Genomic DNA, 22,816 nt, shown 5'->3' with positions numbered 1-22,816 from the left:
GATGTAATGCAGGATCTCTGGCTTCGGGATTTGGCGAACTCAAGCTCATTGCTGAGACGGGAGTCGGCGAACTCATACTTGTTCCTGAGATTGCCAGCAACTTTTTCACTGGAAAATCTAAAGGGGGTTCATCTGAATATGACCTTATTTTATGACCCTACACCTCTACTTACCTCTCTTCTTCGACACGCTCCTGCCATGAAAACTTTGTTAGTTTCCCGGAAGGAAGGATTCGATGGCATTAACGCTCTGCAATTTCTCAACAGGTTGTTGAATTTTCAGCGAGAATATACAGAAATCGAGATTCTCTTGTCACAGAATACTTTGAAGGAAGGATGCGACTTCAAAAAAAGTTAAAATTTTTTCTGTGAGAGGAGCGTAGAATTTCTCTGGGCTTCAACCGAGGGTTATTTAACTTTTGTATTGACAGTTTATTTTTGTTCATTTTGCAGTTGGAAGGGTGAATGGTATTATAAAACATTGAACTCTGGGATGTAAGTGCCAAATTTTATTTGAAATTAAGCAAAGAAGGGTAAATTTTATAATCCGTTCAGCGAGTCATTTAGTCTTTTCGCCAATAGACTTTTGCAGTTGTAAATTTACCAGCGAAAAGTACATTTCAATCTGTTTGTTATATGTAATTTTCGTTTGCTCTTTTATCCTGATGACGGTGGTGGCTTAGACAGTTCGTTTAATTGTATAAACAATCCTTGGTAGCTCTTCACTTTTTGTTTCTTTGGATGGTCCGTGGCCTGTTTTTTCAATTTTATACAGTAAGACTTTTAACATTTGTAACTGGGAACATAAACTTTTGAAATGCTATTAGACCAGCATCTTAATTTTTAAAGGCACAATGGTTCATATTTCAGCTGTTGTTTTTAATACTGATGTTTCTCAGTAATATGTAAATTCTTTTTTTTTAATTTTTTCAATTTAAAAATGGTATCTTTAAAATAGAACGGAAGAGTCTTATATTAGAGTTGTAACAAAATAATGGGAAAATAATGTGAATCTCAATTTAGATCAAAATTCATGGCCAACAACAATGAAATTTAAATTTATAGTACCACTGTTTCATTTGTTCCAGGGAGTTGTACTGATGTGTTATACACTCTGAGTTGGTTCAGTGTTAGAGAACTTGATTAATCTGAGTTGGTCTAATGGTAAAAAACTTTGCTTTTAAAGAAAAGTCAGAAATTCAAATCTTATGAGAAGTTAAATTTGAAAGTCAGACTACAATCTTTTAGACTATATATTTTTTGGTAGTCTTTCTTGAACTATCTTTCTAGCCGGCACATATTGTTTGAGCTTTATGAGAAATATGCACATAAAATTATGGTCTTCCCCAAAATTTAGATTATTTAGAATCAATTGACAACTGAATTATGGTCTTTCCCATGAATTCCAAAATTTAGATTATTTAGAATCAATTGGTAACTATCTTGGAGAATGAGTAGTGGTGAATTTGAAATATTTAGATTTTACACATGCTATTTATTATTTTGAGGGTTGGTTCTTCTTTTGTACTCTGTTTTTTGAAGAGCTTGATTATGAAATGCTCATGTTTTTTTGCTTTGCTTGCCATAGAGTTGGTCATGCGCCAGAGTGCTTCTGTCTTGGAATATGGTTTGGAAACCCACAGTGGTGTTTAAAACATGCCAAGACTACTTTTAGTAAGAAAGTCCTCTCTTGAATGGCATTCAAGCTTATAGTAGAGGAGAACGGGAAAATCTTAAGATTTTTTTTTTTTTTTTTAAAGGGGATTCTAATGTACATTCTCCTATTGAGAACAAGTCGAATGATCAGTTGATATTGCTTCTGAACTTGTTTTTCCGTAGCTATTCTAGCTTCAAAACAGATCTTTTGTACAGTATTAGTGACAGGTTAGTCAATAGTCAATCCTTACTGTCTTTTTGGAACCAGAATAGACAGTCTGTGTATTTATGCTATGCTGTGGCTTTGGATGAAGGCAGTCTGTGTATTTATGCTATGCTGTGGCTTTGGATGAAGGCAATAGATTTACGTAGAGAGTTTGTGAGAGGAGAGGATGAAGACATTAGGCGGTCACTTTTTAGTTATGTGTTCTATGTTGAACGGAGTCTGTAAAACATATCAAGTAATACTTTAGCGTGCATTTGAGGCTAAGGTTGAGGATGCCACTTAAACTTGGTATGAAATGTATGCTTACAAGATAGCTATTGAAGGGATGTGTTTTCATAGAATTTAGGGGCCTTAACACTTCAGATAAAAGGAGTTTAGTGAAGAGATAGGTATTTGATATTTATCAAGTGAATTTGAATTAAGATACAAATCTCTATTTTAACTCCACATTTGATATTTATTGGAGAAAATAATTTATTTCCCATTAAACTGCAGTCTTTGCTAAATAGCTCATGAAAGTCTTGGCATTGTTTAATTTTGGACGTTCAAAGATCTGAGGGCCTTTATATTATGGGACACCTTGGGTTGCTCTAGGTTTTCAATGGAGAATTTAATTTCTTGCAGAACGGGGTGTAGCCGAAGCAGGCGTGAGATAATGAACACTTGAAGGGGAGATTGACTAGCTGGAACTATTGCTAGTCTAGATGCTATTGAGGGCTCAGATAAATGAAAACAGGAGTGAATTTTTCTCTAAGGAAAAATAGAGACCTCAAAGGATTGAAGAAAGACCATTCGCCATATCTTGTCCTATCTTAACAGTAGGGCTTTTAAGCATATAGTTATGTGCTTCAAACCGATGAGGAAAGCTCCTTTTCTTCAAATTTGTATTGAGTCTATTATAAGTACATAATTATATTCTTAGAAGTCTCAAAAGTGGTTAAGAAAGGATAATATATCGTAAAATAGTAAATGTAGAGGCTGGTTACGAAAATCAAAGTGGGATTGAAGTGAAATGTAAAGAGGTTTTTTTTTAAATTTTTGTAAGAAGGTTTAAAAATAAATCAGATTTTTTATTGAAAGGAGGTGCATGGTTATGCCAATTATAATTTATGTAAAATGATTTATAAATTTGACAAGTATTTTTATTTAAAATTCTGATATTACTAATCATTATTAATTTAGGTAACATGTAGTTTAAAAAAAATAGAAATGGAAACATAGTAATGTATCTGTATTGATTGTATGATTTCGTCTCAGTGAACCTCTTTGATATAGTTATGTACACTAATATTCACCTTCATGATTTACAAAACTTAATTTTGTTGTGTTTGCATCTAAAAAATCATTGCTACTAAAGATACTTTGAAAGTTATCTATTGGATTCACATGTGATATGCATTACTACAACAATAAGTATGTTTAATTGAATGATTTTTTTTTTCTAAAGAACCCCTCTATTTTGTAAAGTTCTGTCTACTATTAATTTTTTTATTTATGATCTACAAAGTTTATTTTACTGTGTTTGTATATAAATCTAAAAAAACAGTGCTACTAAAATCATCTTTGAAAATCCTATATAGCAGGAGAGCATATTGATTTTATTTTTGACAATATCCATATGCTGGTTTGGTCACCTATTGAGAAAGTTCTCTTATAGCATAATTTTGTTCTTTTATAGCAAAATTTAGAATGATATTAATAGTAATAAATTGAAAGGCTTGAACAATCTCCATGTGTTTGGATTTGTAATTGATTAACCATATATAAGGCTAAGGCTTTAAAGAATATTTAAGGATTTTTATGGTTCTCTAATTTATGCAATCTAAATTTGAGACCTCCCATCTCTAGTCCCATCTAACATTGACAAAGTCTTATGGTATAAATTTTGCATTGTAGGATTTTTTTTATTTTAATTTTTTTAATACATATATGGACTTCCAAAGATGAGCATTTTATTAAAACATATATGGACTTCCAAAAATGAGCATTATTAGGCCATATTAATCATTTTTTCATCACCATAGTCACAGATTGTTTTCAATGTGTTGGGAAATGATTATAGTCTTATTAATTTTAGTCAAGTAGAAAAATATTAGAATACATATTTATTGATATTTTTATTTATTACAATTTGGTTCAATATTTAATAACATCTTGAGATTTTGGTACATGAAGGGAAGAAAAAAGTTTTCAAATAATGTCATAAAAAGATGAAATTGTAGTTAACATAACTATATGAGATAGGATTTACAAGTCATTAAGGTCTTGTAATACTTTTATTACAAACTATTTTCATTTTTTTAACGTATTCTATATTATTCTTGTATAATTATGTTATTATCTGATTCAATGAAGGCATTGGTTCTGTGCACCTTCATTTCCATAAATATTTTTAATGTGGTAAGCACATATGAAATGTTTCATATCTACCTACAAGTATATGGTAATTAAACCAGGCAATCAACTAATTTAAAATGCATGAACTAAAATACTTTATTAAGAAGCACTTTAGCACCCATTTTTTAAGGAAATAAAAGATTTTCTTAAGCACGTCTCATAAATGACATAATTCAAGCTTTAAACAAATTACTCATTCTCCATTTAAGTAATCCTTTTGTAACCTCTCCAATAGTTCCCACTCAACTCTTTTGTAAATGTTAACCTACTAATTATTATTTACCTTTCATATTTAAGCTAATAAATTCACAACTTTTATGTATTAGGCAATGGTACTTTTTCAAATGTAAATTTTTTTTATTTTAATAAGTCATTTTTTATTTTGCCAAGGTTGTGCTTATATACATATTACGGATGAAGCTTCTTTCTATGAAGACCTTCATACATGAATATTTTGAAATTGCATAATCCTAAATTCAATTTATCATTTGACTTGTTATTCCTCAACCTCTCCAATTGAGATATTTGTATCCAAATTCAATCCTTGTTAATTATTTGAATTCCTCGAATTCCTTTCAACCCACACTCTCCATAATATTGTTATAAATGCACTATAGTAAGAATTTCCTATAATTGTTTTATATCAAGCAAAGAAGCTAATATGCTTATTTCCTTGTTTAAAATCATAAAAATCACTTAATGGACCTCCCTTTTTTTTTAATATGGATAAAATCATATCAGATTTAGCATTTAAGAAATATATAAGGTGGCTAGGAAAAGCAAATTATATTTGACATTTAAAATAAGATCTAAACAATATTTATGAGTGGATATTATTATCTATCATTTTTGTGGTATACTTGAAAGAAAAGTTAGTGATAAAAAAATGAGTGAATAGAAAAGAAAAGTGATGAAAAAATGAGTGAATAGAAACTAAAAATTAGTTGAGACAATTCGGTTATTGTAACACAAGGTAAATGTTCAATTATTTATTAAAGAGGAAGACATACATTTATAAAAGGGAAAATAAAAGTAGTTAATCAATTGGAGCAACCATGCCATATTAAAAGTTTAAAAAATATAATAACTACCACACACTAACATTCATTAATATTCCCCCTATTATTACATTATTCTTGTAAAAGTACCCCTAAAATTTTAAATTTCAGCTTGCCAAGGGACAATCACTTAAGGTTTACACAACAATACTTGTTCATTAAATAAAATGAATATATATTTTTGAGAAGATATTTTTTTTGAAGAAACAAATTTTATATCAATTAAAACTCCATCAAGCTACCTCATGACCCTTGTAATGGTGTATCTTTGATCTAAATTCTTGAGTTCCCTTTTACTCCAACTTCTAAATCATAGATATCAAATTATTGAATAAGCAATCATATTGAACTCTGCTAAGAGTCAAACCCTTGTAATGGTGTATCTTTGATCTAAATTCTTGAGTTCCCTTTTCCTCCAACTTCTAAATCATAGATATCAAATTATTGAATAAGCAATCAGATTGAACTCTGCTAAGAGTCAATCAAGTTGTGTTTTCACTCTCCAAGGTTATAATTCTTGAATGTAGTCTTATGTACTCTCTAGGAAACAATGCATATTGAGTTCAACACTAAACCCCTTACCTATCTTCAAAGATCAAAATTCACAATATATGTAACCTTCAAATCTATCAACACAGAAAAGGAAAGCTAAAAGGAAATCAAGAGAATAAAGCCAAAATTTATTCTCATTCAAAACACCATCTCCAAATAAGAAGCTAATGTGAGATGATAAAGTTTCCTTCATCCTCTGATGCCATTAGCCTCTAAATGGATCTTGTTAAATTTTATCCATTTGATGATTCAAGTGAGTCTTTGAAAGAATTTTTTTGCATACATTTATGGTGTAAATGAGGTCAATTGGTAGAGTAAATAATTTTTTTTTGTGCTATAAGGGTTTCAATTGAGAAGTGATATCTTCAAATAAACTATGATTTCATTATTGAGGATTGAAACATGATTGAAATAAAACAATTGAATCAGCAAGGTAATCAAGCTCCATTACCAATAGATTCATTCTATATTTGTAATAGGGTGGTGAGAGAGAGAGAGAGAGGGGGGCGGGGGGGGGGGAGGGGGGGGAGGTGGGGAGTGAAAGAGAGACAAGAGAGAATGATAAATTGAGATGGGAGAGAAATATACGGAGCTTGTGAGAGAGAGGGAGAGATGGAAGAAATATGGACAACAGATAGAGAGGGAAAGAGATACATGATAGAGGTCTAAGAGACATGTATAAAGATATCCATTATAACAAATTTTCAAATAGATTCAAGAAATGAATATTTAATATTTAAGTTGTAATTTATATCATTAAATAAAGAAACAATGAGTAACAAGATTTAAAGATAGGTTTTAAAATAAAATTTTATTATTGCTTATTGTGGTTTGGACCATTTGTAATTGAAGTGAAAGGATTTTATTTGTAGTACTTATTTGGTATAAGAATGAGATAAGTAGAGAAGGAAGAGATAGATAAAGCATATCTATAGAAGTATATAGATAGACAAGTGATAGAGAAAGGAGGTGATAGGAAAAATAAGAGACTTTGCATGCAAAAATTGTGAGTATTTAAAGTTTTCAAAATGAAGGATTAAATTCAAATGATTAAAATTAATTTTTGGTGTATACTCTAATAAAATTACCTTAACCATTTTATAGGTCTCTTGATTAACTTTCCAATGCCTCTAAAAGATTGAAATTTCGATAAGCAACACAAAAGTTATACCCATTTTACTAAAGTGTGTTTTTTATGTTGAGTAAAACAAATATCCGTTTTGGAAAACATGACATCACAATAATGATGTCAAAAAATGGATATCCATCAATATCAGATATCTATTATTAATAAATATCTGTTTTCATTTAGTATCACCAAACCAAATTCAAATTTTGATCGAACCATACAAAAAGTCAAAGCGAAATTTGGCATTCTCGATAAAGTTTAAAAAGCATTTTTTTTTTTCATTGCCACATTTTTTGCCCCTCATGATCTTGCACATACCCCTTAGTTTTTAGGCAAATTGTTCCAAATGTAGGAGCCCCAAGGAAGAGCACCAATAGCAAGAAAAGATCGATTATCCCTTCCATGAAGGTATTTGTTTTGCATCACATTTAACCAATCTAACTTCTCTAAAATGAGTCTCCACCCTACTTTAGCAAAGATCACCATGCTCAGGGACCAAGAATCTCTAATTCCAAGGGCTCCAAATTATTTGTTAGAGAAGACCATTCCCAAACCAATGAAGGATATTATTTTTTTGTTCAATAGCATACCAAAGAAACCTTCTTTGAATTTGATTTATTTTATTTGCCTAGGAATTTGGTCGAACCATACCAAACCAAATTTAAATTTTGGTCAACCCATACAAAAAGTCAACAAAATTTAGCATTTTTGGCAAAGTTTAAAAAGCGTTTTTTCCCATTGCCAATTTTTGGCCCCTCATGATCTTACACATACCCTTTAGTTTTAGGCAAATTGTTCCAAATGTGGTAGCCCCATGGAAGATCACTAATAGAAAGAAAGGATCAGTTATCCCTTCCATGAAGGTAATTGTTTTGCATCAAATTGAGAAATCTAATTCTTTGAAACGAGTCTCCACCCTATTTTAGCAAGTATCACCATGTTTAGGGACCAAGAATCTCAAATTACAAGGCCTCCAAAGTATTTGTTAGAGAAGAGCGTTTCCAAACCCATCAAGGATATTCTTTTTTTTGTTCAATACCATATCAAAGGAACCTTCTTTGAATTTGATTTATTTTTGTCACCTAGGAGGCTAGGATGTGGAATAGAGAGAGGAGATACACTAAAGGGATTTGAAGAGAAGCTATAAGAAGTTGGAGTTTTCCAACATTGCTTAGAAGGGGACATCTCTATTTTGCAAGATTGTTTTGGATTCTTTCAAGAAGGTCTGACCAAACAAAATTGTCCATTTTCCTAGTAGTAAGTAGTAAGCCCAAGTAAAAATAAGGAAGACTAACAATTCAACAACTTCAAATCTTGGCAATACAATTTTGTAAAGAAAAGAAAACATCCATTAAGTAAAACACTCTTGTCCAAATTTATTTTTTGTCCAAAATCTTCAGAGTACTTAAACAAGAGAGTTTCACCATTTCACTTCCTCTATCGAAGCGAAACAAATTAGAAGTCTATCATCAATGAATTATTGATGTGAAATCACAAAGGCATATGAAGAGGTTTCACACCCTTCAAGATACCTTGTTGGATGCAATAATAGATAGTCCTACCAAGAACATCATCCATAAAAATGAAGATATAGGTGGAAAGGGGGTCACCTTATGTAATGCCACTAGAGGATGAAAAGAATCCTCGGAGAGAACAAATGACCAAGATAGAATAAATAGGCATATGAAAGAAGGCCTCAATCATCTTCAAAAATGTTCCCTAAAACCCATATCTATGCACCACTATGGAGAGGCAAGGCTTGGACACCTTGTGATAGGCTTTTGAGATGTCAACCTTTAGGAGAATAATCTTTGGTACTATTCTCCATACTGTGTAGAGATTTATGGATAACAAGGATTGCATCAAAAATCTACCTACCCAAAATAAAACCTTTTTAATGTTCATGAATCATCCTTCCAAGAAAGGGCTTAATTTTGTTGACCAGTAGTTTGGAAATTTTTTTTTAAAGGGTGTTATAGAGACTTATAGGCTGAAAATCAATCATTTTGTTAGCCCCACTTTCTTAGGAATTGAGACAATGTATAGGAATTGTTGATCCCTTTCAGAATATTTTCTTGCATAAGGAACTTTCTACCTGCCAAAAGGATATCTTCTCTAACATTAAATCCAAGTATTCTTGGAAGAAGAAGGGGGGAAACCCATTTATCCCTAGAGATTTGAAGGGGCCCAAGAGAACACTGCCTCTTTGACTTCCTCATTAGAGAATATACATTCCAAATGATTCAGATCATCAGGGCCCAAAATATTTGCAGTAGCATGAAGAAGTTGCTCTAACACTCTTAATCACAACAAGATCTGAGTTAGAAGGAGGGTTAAGCATAGAGAAAAAGTAACTAGTATCCTCTCGATGAATTTCAACTTGAGAGAAAGGAGATCCATCCAACCAAATCACTTCCTTATTCTCGTTTCCTTTTTAATGTCTAAGAGCATATTGATGGATTTTTTTTGTATTTTTGTCACCCTCTTTCTCTCATTGGGTATGAGATCTTTGTTTCAAGAAGAGATCCTCCTTTAAGACAATATTATGAAGGTTAGCTAGTAGATTATTTTCAAGCCTAAATTTTTTAGGAGAAGCAACAAGACACTCCATATTCTTTTGGAATTCCTAGAGTTGGGATTCTGGTTGCTTCTTCTGGGAAAAAATATTTCCAAAGGAATATTTAATCCATAACCTTAAATTCTTCTTTAGTATTTTCAGTTTGCAAGTGATTCTAAACATTTCCATCCCTTTGAAACTATAACTCCACCTTTAACTTATCACAAAATCCTTAAATTTGGGGTGAAGAGTCCACACAAACCCAAAATAGAAAGGGTAGCATATTTTAGGTCTATCCAAGAACCAACAAATAAGATTGAGACATGATCCAAACCAAAGTGAATTTCAAAGGAAAGATGGAAATGGAAAAAAATATTCCAAGAGGGTGAAAGAACACATCTATCAAGTAAAACTTGAATGAGGCCATCAACTAATCACATATTAGACCAAGTAAAGTTCCTACACTTAAGATCTAGATCAATTAAATTACCTTTAGATAAATACTCGTGAAAGTCTTGCACACAGTCAGAAAAGTTAGGGGTTTTGCCAATTATATTTTAGAGAAAGAGAGGAGTGTTAAATTCCCCCATTAACATCCAATTGGATTCGTGAATGTTTGGTCACAAAACAAGAAGCGAATCCCAAAGACCTCTTCTTAAAACCATGTTATTAGGAGCATATACATTGGTAAGGATCAAGTCCACTTTAGAAATTTCATCCATGTAGAGAACACTTTGATAGTACTTATCCTATCTCCTATAGAATTAGAAAAAGGCCAAATGAAGTTATAGATTTTTTTGAAGGCATCATAACTCATTTTTGTTTCTTGCAGAAGCAAAATGTCCAGCTTCAATTCTTTCACCAAAATTTTCTTGTGGGAACCATTCATTATCTTAATATTTCAAGACAAAATACCATTATTTTAGTTTGTGGGAGCACAAATTCTCTTGATTACTTTGGCTAACATTATCCACATCCCTAGATGTATTTGATTATCTGAAATCCCTCACGAATTTACTTCCCAACATAGAATCCTTTCCCACATCCATTGTTTTCCTTACACTAGATTAAGGGAGGGGCTCTTAAGAGGGGGGGAGGAGGGAGTGTTCCAAGTGCTAGTTCTAATTAGTTTGTCTAGAAGAAACTCCTCAATTTTAGGTGTCTAAAGAGAAGAAACCATCATATTCACTTTGTAAGGAAACTTATAGCCATCTTTATGAAAATTTCCACATAACCCATCATAGATTTCAATCAAATCAACACATAGAAGCCATATGCAAAGAATGGACAACATACCCATAAAAATGTGACACATGATATATTTTGGGAAAACTCTCATGAGGGAAATCCTAGCCTCCAAAAGCAGTATTCAACATGTATTATCAACAATGCATCTATTACAATACAACTATGGAAAGCCTTCAAAAACCCAACCATAACTAAGCACTCCATGTGACCAAGCATGAATCCACACATCCCATGCCATTCTTCCTCCTTCACAAATGCTAACCTGGCTAACCCAAATAGCTACCCTTGTGGTTACTTTTATAAATACAAGCTCCCACAAAACCACCAAGTGGTATTACATCAAAACCATGTGCCCAAAACCATGTGACAATAAAATATAATATTTTTCCTACCTACCCTTGACCCACATTTAATATTGGGTACTTCATCACAATTATATTCTCCAATATTTAATAAATACAATATAATAATACCAGTGTGTCATTAAAACTCATCAAATGGTCACAAGAATATTTCAAGGGAATCTCTACATGATGCACATCCATCTAGGTGCTCCTAGGTGCAACAATACAATATGATCTATTACAATATAATTCCATGTCCACCTCACACAATAATAAAATAAAACAACAATGAAAAATTATTATGCAAGGTGTACAACACCATTTTCCCAACATTCTCCTACTTGTATCTGTCACATGAATAAGAGATTGATCTCTCAATGCACATATACCATCATGGAATCCATGTGCTCCATCAAGATACCTGCAACAAGAAACAAAGTGACCACTGTCTCATACATGAATTCTCTAACCCTTCATCATGCCACTACCACGGGACATGAAAAGGCCATCCAAAGAGAAAGCCACATGATCTATCACAACAAATGATAATTCCTACACCAACTGATATCTGAACACAAACACTAATCCAAATGTATCCAGTGCAAAGGTAGCTATTTACATAGCTGAAATAACACCCACAACAAGTGCTAACACATCAACTATACATGCCTCCAAGGCAAATAAACCAAGTGAATAACATCTCATCAACATATGCAACTTGTAACATGCAACAATAAGCGCTAAGTGCAATACCTGCTATGGGTAAGTGCATCAAGATGGTGAACAGAAAAGTCGCCACATGCAAAAAAAAAAATGAAATTTTTCATAACCCGTGCATGTTCTGGAAATTCAAAAATGTGCTAGGCTTGGCAAAAAAACAATTAAAAAAATAAAAAGTTCCTCAAAACCCGAGGAACATTATATTTTATAATAAAAATCAAAATTTCCTCAAAACCCGTACGGGTTTTGAAGAACATTATATTTTATAATAAAAAATCAAAAGTTCCTCAAAACCCATACTGGTTTTAAGGAATATTATATTTTATAATAAAAAATAAAAATTTCCTCAAAACGCGTACGGGTTTTGAGGAACATTATACTTTTTAGAAACCCATGGGTTATGGAGAACTAGAAGTTTTTGTCTTAGTTCTGCATAACCCGTACGACTTATATATAACTAGGAACCACATAGGAAGTGGAGAGAGAGAGAGAGAGAGAGAGAGAGAGAGAGAGAGAGATTGGGAAAAGGAAAGGGGGTGAGGGAGAGCAAGGTAAATTGGGAAAAGGAGAGAGAGAGAGAGAGAGAGAGAGAGAGAGAGAGAGAGAGAGAGAGAGAGAGAGAGAGAGAGAGAGAGAGAGAGAGAGAGAGAGTGGGATAGGGAGAGAGAGAAAGAGAAGTAGGAGAGGGTGAGAGACATGAGGTAGAGAGAGAACGAGAATGAAAAAAGGGTGAGAGACTCGGAAGAGAGAGAAATGTGAGGGGGAGAGAGATGAGACAAAACTCAAGGAGGATAATTAGGGCTCAGAATAGACAAATACAGTGATGGGGGAAGGAAGACGAGAGAGAGAGGAAAAGAAGGGAGACATGCATGTATACAAACATATATACATATATCTATATTAATATATGTATATATAACTATAGATATGCATATATACATACATAAACACATATTATATATGCATCTCTATACATATGTGTAGTAAATGCTAAGTTTACAAGGATACATTATTATGTCTTCATAACCCATATGGGTTATGTAGAACAATGAATAGTACTTTTTGTTTTTCAAAACCCTTGAGAGCTATGAAGAATTGTGAATAGTAATTTTTGTTTTTCAAAACCCATGCGGGTTTTGGCTTGGTAAGAGGGTTGGAAAATGACCCTAAGGCTTGCAAACCAATTTCCCCCCCATTTTTGTCCCTTTACACATTTTTTCATCTTCCAACATGATTTCTCGACTTTGTCATCATCAGGTTTACAAATGATCAAGTAGGTATCTCTAAAATTACCACCATAATCTGACATGTCTTCTCAGTTTTTTGACCATATAATTGTTTCTATTTTTGGACAACATTAGCATAGTAAACTTTAATTTTCTTTACCAGTGCCTTGACAGTCCTCACAGAAATATGTCTACCATTTTTTTAATAAATTTTGATATAGTTGACTAAATTTAAAATAAATTACATATTATTATTCTACACTAGATTCTATACACTTTAAAAAAAAAAAAGTTTTCATTTTTTATTATTTTGATGCAAGTTATGCCCAACGCATGAGCAGGTACCAAATTTTTCAGGATGCGGTTACTTCAAAAAATCATAAAAAAAAAATGCTCAATGGAAAATTACAAAACAATACACAAATTCTAGATCTCACTCTTACCTATCATGCTACCAAAGAGTTTTCCAAACTATTAATTTTAACTATATATTTTGTGCAGCACACGAAAACGGCTATGTTATATTTTTACTGAAAAAATCAAGAATAGTTTTTCATGCGTGAAAGGTTTGAGCCTCTTAATCTTATCCAATTTTTAAAAAAATTAGCAGTTTAGAAACTAGATTCAGAGCACTACAATTCTTATTATTTTCTCAACTCCTAGTTTTTAGTGCATGACCTTCAAATATCTCTTTGAAGTTCAAGTTTACCTGTTTTCAGAAGGAAAAAAAGAAGAAAGTGGCCACTTATACCCCCCTTTTTGTTCACCATCTTGGTGCACTTACCCCTATGTATGTACACCAAGGAACTCCCACTGCATAGGTAATGTCAATATAGGAAATCAATCCACTAACAACATATCATAGAAGTGTAACCATGTAGTATCAAGAACATCCTAATCAATATGAACATCATGTAAATTGATAACCTGCAAGTACCACTCTCACACGATGTTGTTGGCAATTGACACTCATCAGATTCATTTTGTTTTCATTGATGGCAACAATATTGGATGGAATTCAGATACCGGCATTAGAAGGCACATACTGGTAGATACCGACATCGGAATATCCAGGGCTACACCGACACCGACATCAGTACTTGAAGGAAGCCGACATCAAGGAAGAAATCATTTTGTAATTGTTGAGGCCAACATTGAATATCTTTTTGTAATATATTGTAAGTCGACATAAGGCATATTGTTTGTAATGGGTATATAGGTCAGTCTACTAGGTCATTTTGAAAATGTGATATAAGTGATAGAAGGCAAATATAGTAGAACTGTATAATGCGAAGTATATGTATGTAGATCATTTTGTATGCGAATGTTATATCATGCAATGATTTGTGGATAGGTTGGAAAACAGTTTGGAGGAGAAAAGATACCAGTAGAAGTGTTCAAGTTTATGAACTGGTATAGAGCAGAGCTATAACCGAAACTCTATTTTGGCATAGTAGATGCATCTTGAGTTCATTTTCATTGTTTTATTTTAGCAGAAGTTTGTAGTCAGTGAGACTCTTTAGTGATGAGCAGTGTGCTCTAGGCAGTGTGCCTTCCTGCAAGTGCAGGCCCCCATTATATGTAATATCCTTTTATATGGCCAGTGAATTGATATTGTAGGACACAAATCCCACCGTGGTTTTTCCTCATTGAGGTTTTCCACGTATAAATTATGTGTGTTATGGTCTTCATTTATGTGGATGGTTTGTTTGCTTCAAGTTATATGTTTTTTTGTTTACCGGTTTATGTGTTTGGTATAAAGGTATTAAATCTGTGTTTACCGACTAAAAATTGATTCACCCCCCCCCCCCCTCCCAGTGTTCTTGGATCCCAATAATTGGTATCAGAGCTTGGTACCTCGGAAGAAGTTTAATAGATTGAGGAAGATCTTGAAACCGGAATCTTTGAACATGGCAGTGGAGAAGCAACTTGAGATGGCTCTTGACGATTATGATGCTGAAAGGATGAAGAACCTGAAATTGCAAGAAGAATTGAAATCTGCTAATGAGTTCATCCTTATTCTGCAAGAAAGGTTATCATCAGCTCAAGCCAAGAGAAAAGAAATTTTGCAAAATTCGGATGATGAGGAGAAAAGTGCTCTTAAGGAACAATGTTAGAAACTAAGTCAAGCTAACATGCTCATGAAGAAAGAAATGGAAGATCTGGCTATGAGGATGTCTAAAGAGATTGAGGACAGAAAGAAGAAGGAAGAAAACATTGTTGTATCTTTGAAGAACAAATTTGAAGAATGTGGCAGATTGGGTCATCAAAATGATATGTTGAGAAATGAGTTGGTACAATCCTGGAATAATGAACAAGAGTTGGAAAGGCAAATAGTAACTCTGAGAGATGATCTAACTACTGCAAGTGAGTATAAGAAAAAAATCAAGATTACTATTGCACAGCTAGATGGCTTATTGAAAAGACAAAGGCAGATTGATGATTCTAGAGGACTTGGATTTACACAAGGAGAAAGCTTTGGTACTGCAAATGAAGATCAGACAACCGACATGCAGAACTCATCAGAACAGAGGAAACCGGTAAGGAAATCTAATGCTTATAAATTAAATGGAAGATATTTTGTTTGCAACAAATTTGGGCATATGGCTAAACAATGTAGAAATAGAGCAAATCAAAACTACAATTATGTTCCCAGTCAATGCACAAATTATAAAAAGTATGGTCATAAATCGGAAGATTGCAGAATGAATGTTAAATTTCATGCATGTGGAAAGTTTGGACATTTTGCTAATCACTGTAGGTCAAGGAATACCACTGGATATGACAACGCAATTCAAAAGAATAATGTTACATGTTATGCATGCAACAAAATAGGTCATATTGCTAAATACTACAGAAGCAAGACTCAACCGGTTAGCAATAATAAAATAATGAGAAAGGAAAGCAGAAGGTAGATGAAATACAACAAAATCACACCAAGAGATGGATTAGAAAATCTAAAGAATCTAGTGGAGATGGATCTACACCAGAAACTCCACCGATAGAACAGGGTATTCCTCCACCGGTAGGAAATTCCATCGGTAACTGAGGCATAGGCCTTAGGGGTTGGAAAATTAATTGCAAAATCCTACATATTACCCTGGAAGATATCTAAGGAGATCTGGAGAGTTGTGTTCATCATTAATGAAGGTTCACCCGACACAAACTGTGAAACTGGCATCTGTAGGGTTGTTGGCAAAGCATTTATTATAAAGGAAGATTAGGTTTTTACTCACTGATAAAAGGGTAAGTGAATTCATTTTTCACTCATCGAGCATTCAAGCATTCGGAGTGAAGAGAAAGGCGATTTTTCAGGTGAATTAACAGCGTGCAAAGCCATTGCGAAGGATCTCGAGCAGCTATCAGAGAAGCATTCAATCTTTAACCAGTGTTCACTTTCAGGTATTTTTCAAAATGGCATATGGATCTTTAACTCCTACTTTCATTGTGAATCCTACCATTGTCAGAATCAAGGATAAGTTAAGGCCCGTATTCAAGGAGGTTCCCGAAATTGCTAAGAAAGAATATTATGCAGGAGCATTTTCTACGGTTCCTGACAGCATGATGTATGTTGAAGACGTGAGGGAATACATTCATTGCACCCTTGAGGATCTAGGCACAGAGGAAATCAAAAGCATGTATCAATCTGTGATCTTGGGAGACTCTAGAACTATCAAACCGGAATTCAAAGCAATTGAGGATCTAGGGTTAATAGGTATTCAGTACATACCGAAATTCAAGGACGAAGTCATCATATATGTTCTAGGTAGGGTTCACAACGAGTTTATCTGGCTGGACCGACCTTACATGAACACGAAGGAGGCTATTCAAGCAATCACTGACTTACCCTTAATCGAACACGAACCTGGCAAGAAAAATTCCAACACTGCGGTCGAGAAACTCACTGGTGCAATTCCTGACAGTAGATCAATGAGGATTAGCACAATCACCGACACTGATATAAAATTTGCAAGAATGATACTAAGCTATGTTAGGACCCAGAGGCAACTGAGAGGGGGGGGTGAATCAGTTGTCTATTAATTTCAACCCAAATATAACTTAATCAAACTTGATGCATAATACCGGTAAACCAAACTTAATTTCGGTTGACAATTTAATAGTTAATAATAGTACCAGTGAAGTTTAATGCATGAAACAGAAAGAGAAACAACATCCACAATATATAACACAAATATTTTTATGTGGAAACCCTGTAAGGGGAAAAACCACGGTGGGAAACCTTACCCACAATCAGATGGTACTACTATAGATAGTATGCGTGTACAAATAGGGTCTGCACATGCAGAAAGGCCAACTGCCTAGAGCTCACTAGTCAATCACAAAATGAGAGTCACACTAACTACAATTGGATGATTAAATCCAATGATAATGTACTACTCAAAATAACATCTTCATATGCTGGATTCAGTACCAGTTAAGCTCTGATTATCTTCTTCAAACCTTCCTTGAATCTTCAAATGATGTATGCATGAGTAGCTCTTCTTAAATTCGCATATACCAAATATCACAACCTTACCATACCATATTATATTCCTCTACATAATCTCACAAATGAGATCTTACATAAATACCAAAACATAAGACCAAATGTGTAGGTCAACTCACTAAGAATATTACACTAAAATCAATTACAAATGAAACAATATGTGATGCATCATGTCGCCTCAATGCATTTACAATAATAAACAATCAATAAAATCATCTCCATAACGTGTCGTGCTGATCTGGAATAGATAACACATGTCGGTCCATAACCTAGACCAATTTGCCGGTAACAACAAATGTGTCAACTTGATTAGACCAATAACCAAATCTCCAAAACCAAGTGTCCAAACCATATCTTTGACATAACCAAGTAATCTCCAGATGATAACAAGTCATCTTCAGTGCCGGTGAACCAGATACCGGTGACTGTGCATTAGTCACTGAACTTGCCGGTGAACATAATCAAAGATCTCTAGAAAGATAAGTGCTGATAAGTGTTGACATCAATGACAAAACCAATGCAACACATCCATAATACCAACTGTATACGGGAAAACCGGGGTGATGAAATTCAAAATGTGAAAAATGATATTCAAGGGGCTTGTCTACACACCCACAGGACTTCTTGGTGCAAGTTATGGAGTCATGAAGAATGACTCAACTTCCCAAGGTAGGTTCCATGGTTCTCTATCTCACAAGGTCCCTCAAGCCAATGCCTTTTCTCTCAGATCACCGAGCATAGTGACTTAGGGATGCTTTTAAATTGATTTTAACATGAAATGCATCCTATTTATGCATGATTCTATGAATGAGTTAAACTAGACTATAAGATGACAAGGCTAGTAGCAATACTATCCTAACATGCTATACTAATTGATGATTTAAACTAATGATAATAGAAATACTCTAAAATGCTTATTAGATTAATTTCTATTAAAAAGAGAGGCTACATGTATTGATAAAATAATCTTGGATGATCTTTGAAATGGAGGAATGAGAGCTCTATTTATAGGGAAAATAGGGTAATGGAAGGTCAGGATTGAAGGAGTTAATCAAGGGTCGGGATTGAAAGTTATCAATCCATGTTTACAATTTTCACCAATGAAATGGTGACAATTGTCAACATAAGACTGCTTGAGAGGAGATGTAAGACTTGCATTAAATTATTGAGAAGACCTCATGGTTACCTTAGAAGGTAAGAGTTAAGGTTAGGTTAGGGTTATCCAATGGATAAAGCTTTTACCCAAAGGATAAACTCTTGTGCAAAGGTTAAAGGGATAACCATGGTCAAAGCAATGAATGCTTGATGAGACCCCTAGGTTAGAAGAAGGTTAAGTTAGTCAAAAAGTCCCTAACCATGCCACTAAGGGTTAGTTAACCATTAATGGTTTGAAGACTTTGGGGACAAATTTGTAAGAGTCCTTCCAAATTTGGGGGTATTCAACAAGTGAGCTTGTTGAAGGCATAAAGGCTTTAATGCCTTTTGAAGACTTTACTCCAAATTTGAGAAGTGACCTCCACAAATTTAGGGAAATGGGATAATGGATGGGTTTAGGCTAATTGATTAGGATTAGATGGATTCTAGAAGAAATTAGGAATAGGGTTAGGATGCAAGTAGGAGATGTAGGAAAATGCAAGTGGATGAGGGATAATAGAATTAATTAAAATAAATTGTTTTATTTCAATTTGGTTGCAAATTAGGGATTAAATAAATTAGATTTATTTAATTGGGGTAAACTATTTAATTAAATGTTAATTTAATTAAAAAGTAGAGAGAAGGGATTTAATTAAATAAAATGATTTATTCAATTAAATGATGTAAAGGGCTTAAGTGAATTTAAATAAATAAATTGAATAATTTATTTAATTAAATAGAAGAATGTGGGTGATTTAATTAAATTAGATTTAACTAAATAGAGAAATGAGAATAAAATGAACATTAAATATTCATTTAGGAATATGGTCATTTTTATATGTCTACATTTTGCCCCTCTTTGAAGTGACGTGTGTGCACATGTTGATTCAAAGAAAATGATGTGTCATCATGATTTGGTTATGATCAGTGTGATGTTATGTCAAGATGTTCGTGTCATGCTCCAGATTTGATAAATGATGTTGATAATGCCCCCTCGGGAGATGAATCAAAAATTTGAAAATTTGATTTGTTTTAATAAATGTGATTGTATTTTAAATTTTTGTCTATGTTGAATGCAATATGTTGATTCATCTCCCGATAATGATTTTTGTGTAGGTTAGAAATGAGACTACGAGCAATTTACGTGCTCATCCATGCAACCCTAATTTTCATTTACCCTATAAAAGGTAAAAAGTGATTTATTTATTTCATTTGTGCTTGTTGACTCTGGAGAAAGTGACACTTGGAGAAAAAGACAAAATGTCGATTCCTTTTGCTTGTCATTGATTCAAGCATGTTTGGAGTTATTGGAGGCCCGCCACGTATGGACCACCAGTAAGTCATCATTTTTTACCCCTTTTGGATTCTTGTTTTGTCATTTTTGATCATGTTTTTGAATTTTTACACGTGAATTTAACGGTCTAGCGCGTCGGTGTTAAACCATATCACAAATGATAGGTTGCGTAGCACATAGGGTTTAATGAAATAGGGTAGCATCCGAGTAGATTAGGATAGCCCAGGGGTAGGTTAGGGTAGTGTGTAGATATAGGTTAGCGCATCGGGGGCACAGGGTAGCGCATCGGAGGAAATAGGTAGCACATAGGAAAGACCTAGCGCATAGGGTTAGTCGAGGCTCACATGGGTAGTATAAGATAGCACATAGGTGTGACCTATTGCGTAGGGTTAGGTGTGCGATGAAGAGACCAAGTAGGATAGTGCATAGAGTAGAAGTAGCACAGGGGGTAGTTTAGGTGGTGCGTCGATAGGACAGGGTAGCGCATAGTTAGCAAGCTAGTGCGTAGGGTGATTTGGGTAGCGCATGAGTGAAAAAAGTTGGGTAGAGTATGATTTTGGATGAAGAAAAATAGGTAGGTTTTTGCCAGTTTTACTAGGATGGGTGTGGATTGTCAATCTGCATGTTTGCTGTCATTGTTTTGATAAGTTATCCAATATGAGTTTTGATATAACTTGATTTGATGTGGAATGTTTCAAGTTGATTTTGATCTGATGTTGATTTGATATGATGTGGATTTTGATATGGATGTTTTGATATGAAATTGATTTGATATGCATTGTTTCAAGTTGATATATACGTGGAACTTGAGTTGTTTTACAAGCTGATATGGTTGTGGAACTTGAGTTGTTTTACAAGGTGATATGAATGTGAAACTTGAGTTGTTTTACAAGTTGATATGATTGTGAAACTTGAGTTGTTTTACAAGTTGATATGATTTGATATGATGTGCAACTTGATTGGATTTTCAATGTTTCAAGTTGATATGAATTTGATTTTGATATGAATTGATTTGATGAGGAAACTGATATTGAACTTGTTTTGTTTGTGACAAGAGCGTATTGGAGTTGTTCAGTCGCGAGAGAGATTTTCGAGACCGTGGTCATTGATATCATGATTGACACAGGCTGACAGGTATATCATTGAGAGGTGTGGCCTATCCTCTTTGTTAGAGATGCCCCGGTTTATCATTAACCAGGGTTTATTGACAGTGTTGGCCGAGAGGTGGTATAGTGACATGAACACCTTCCATTTGGCGATAGGTGAGATCACAGTGACACTTGAGGATTGCTACCAGATTCTACGGATTCCTATAGTAGGTGCACTTTTACCTTATGAGCAGACAGGGTGGGAAAGGCTCTTCGGCAGATTTTACAAGATGACATGGTTTGTGGATATGAGATCCCCTGGTAGGAGTTCATTGATTTGGATTACCCGCCTCTACCATCAGTGTTGGCAGGATTCATAGGTGGTTTCTTATGTCCCGACCATAGGTCAAAGGGGCTAGTAGTAGGATGGGGGTTGGTTCTGGAGGACATGGTGACACAGGGTCGCCGATTCACATGGGGGTCAGCTATGCTGGCCCACTTATACAGGGATCTACATCAGGTGGTGTACTTGGGGTATAGCAGTCTATCCGTTGGAGTGACACTGCTATAGGTATGGGCATGGGAGCATATTCCTATAGCCATCCCACTTGCAGACAAAGACAGGCTTGCTGGGTGTGCATATGCATATGGATATCGAGGGATAGTTGTCCAGCGTAAGCTGGGCAAACTAGAGCATTTTAGGAGAGTTTTAGATGATATTGATACGATCGTTTGGAGACCATACATGGAGTGTGAGGTATGGGAAGAGGATGGGATGGAGATGCCCTATGTCTATATGTCTCAATTTTTGATAGGGCAGATGCCCTTTGTTATTGAGAGATTCTTGCATAGCCGGGTGTTGCAGCAGTATGGTCGTCAGCAGGGAGTTCCATAGGGAGCATGCTTGTATGCTTGACGGAGACAAGATATACTAGAGTGGGGACCCACTATTGATAGTGCAGCAGTAGTTGAGGAGTTCTTTCACTTAGACGACCAGATATGGGACTATGCCTATGGGGTAGTGGACGCAAGGATGACAGAGGAGTTTGGGGCACATGCAGTGGCCAGGATATCAAATCTAGTGGAGATGATTCCTGCTTTTGATGATGATGAGGATGATGAGTAGCTCGAGAGGCTAGGGAGACGAAGAGAGGATGGAGAGGAACTGGATATGGGAGGTGGGGATGGTGGAGGTGATGCTGGAGATGGGAGAGGAGGTGGTCAAGGTCAGCGAGGGGATAGAGGGAGAGGAGATCGGGGGAGGAGAGGAAACTGGGGTGGAGATCGGGGGAGGAGAGGAGACCAGGGTGGAGGTGGGGTTGGTGGAGTTGATGGTGGTGACAGAGGGATTCGGGTGGAGAGAGCAGTGCGGTGAGCTGTGGTGGATAGAGGGAGAGGAGGTTTGGCTATTGGAGTTGGGGGTGAGGAGAGAGTAGGAGAGCTGATAGCAGCAGTGGGAGGGACTGGTGAGTTTAGAAGGCCGGCTCAGAGGAGGAAGTCTGATGTGTTACCTTCACCAACATCGAGGATAGGGGTAGGGATAGGGGGTACTACTTCATAGGTACCCATCCAGATGCAAATTTTGATGCACTGGGAGGATGTGTAGATTAGGTCGCTGTAGTTATCAATGCAGCACTTGCAGACACAGCTACTGGTGCATCAGTGGTAGATTACACAGCTG

This window comes from Cryptomeria japonica, chromosome 4, assembly GCF_030272615.1.
Source record: "Cryptomeria japonica chromosome 4, Sugi_1.0, whole genome shotgun sequence".
Classification (NCBI taxonomy): domain Eukaryota; kingdom Viridiplantae; phylum Streptophyta; class Pinopsida; order Cupressales; family Cupressaceae; genus Cryptomeria; species Cryptomeria japonica.
This window is presented reverse-complemented; position numbering follows the sequence as displayed.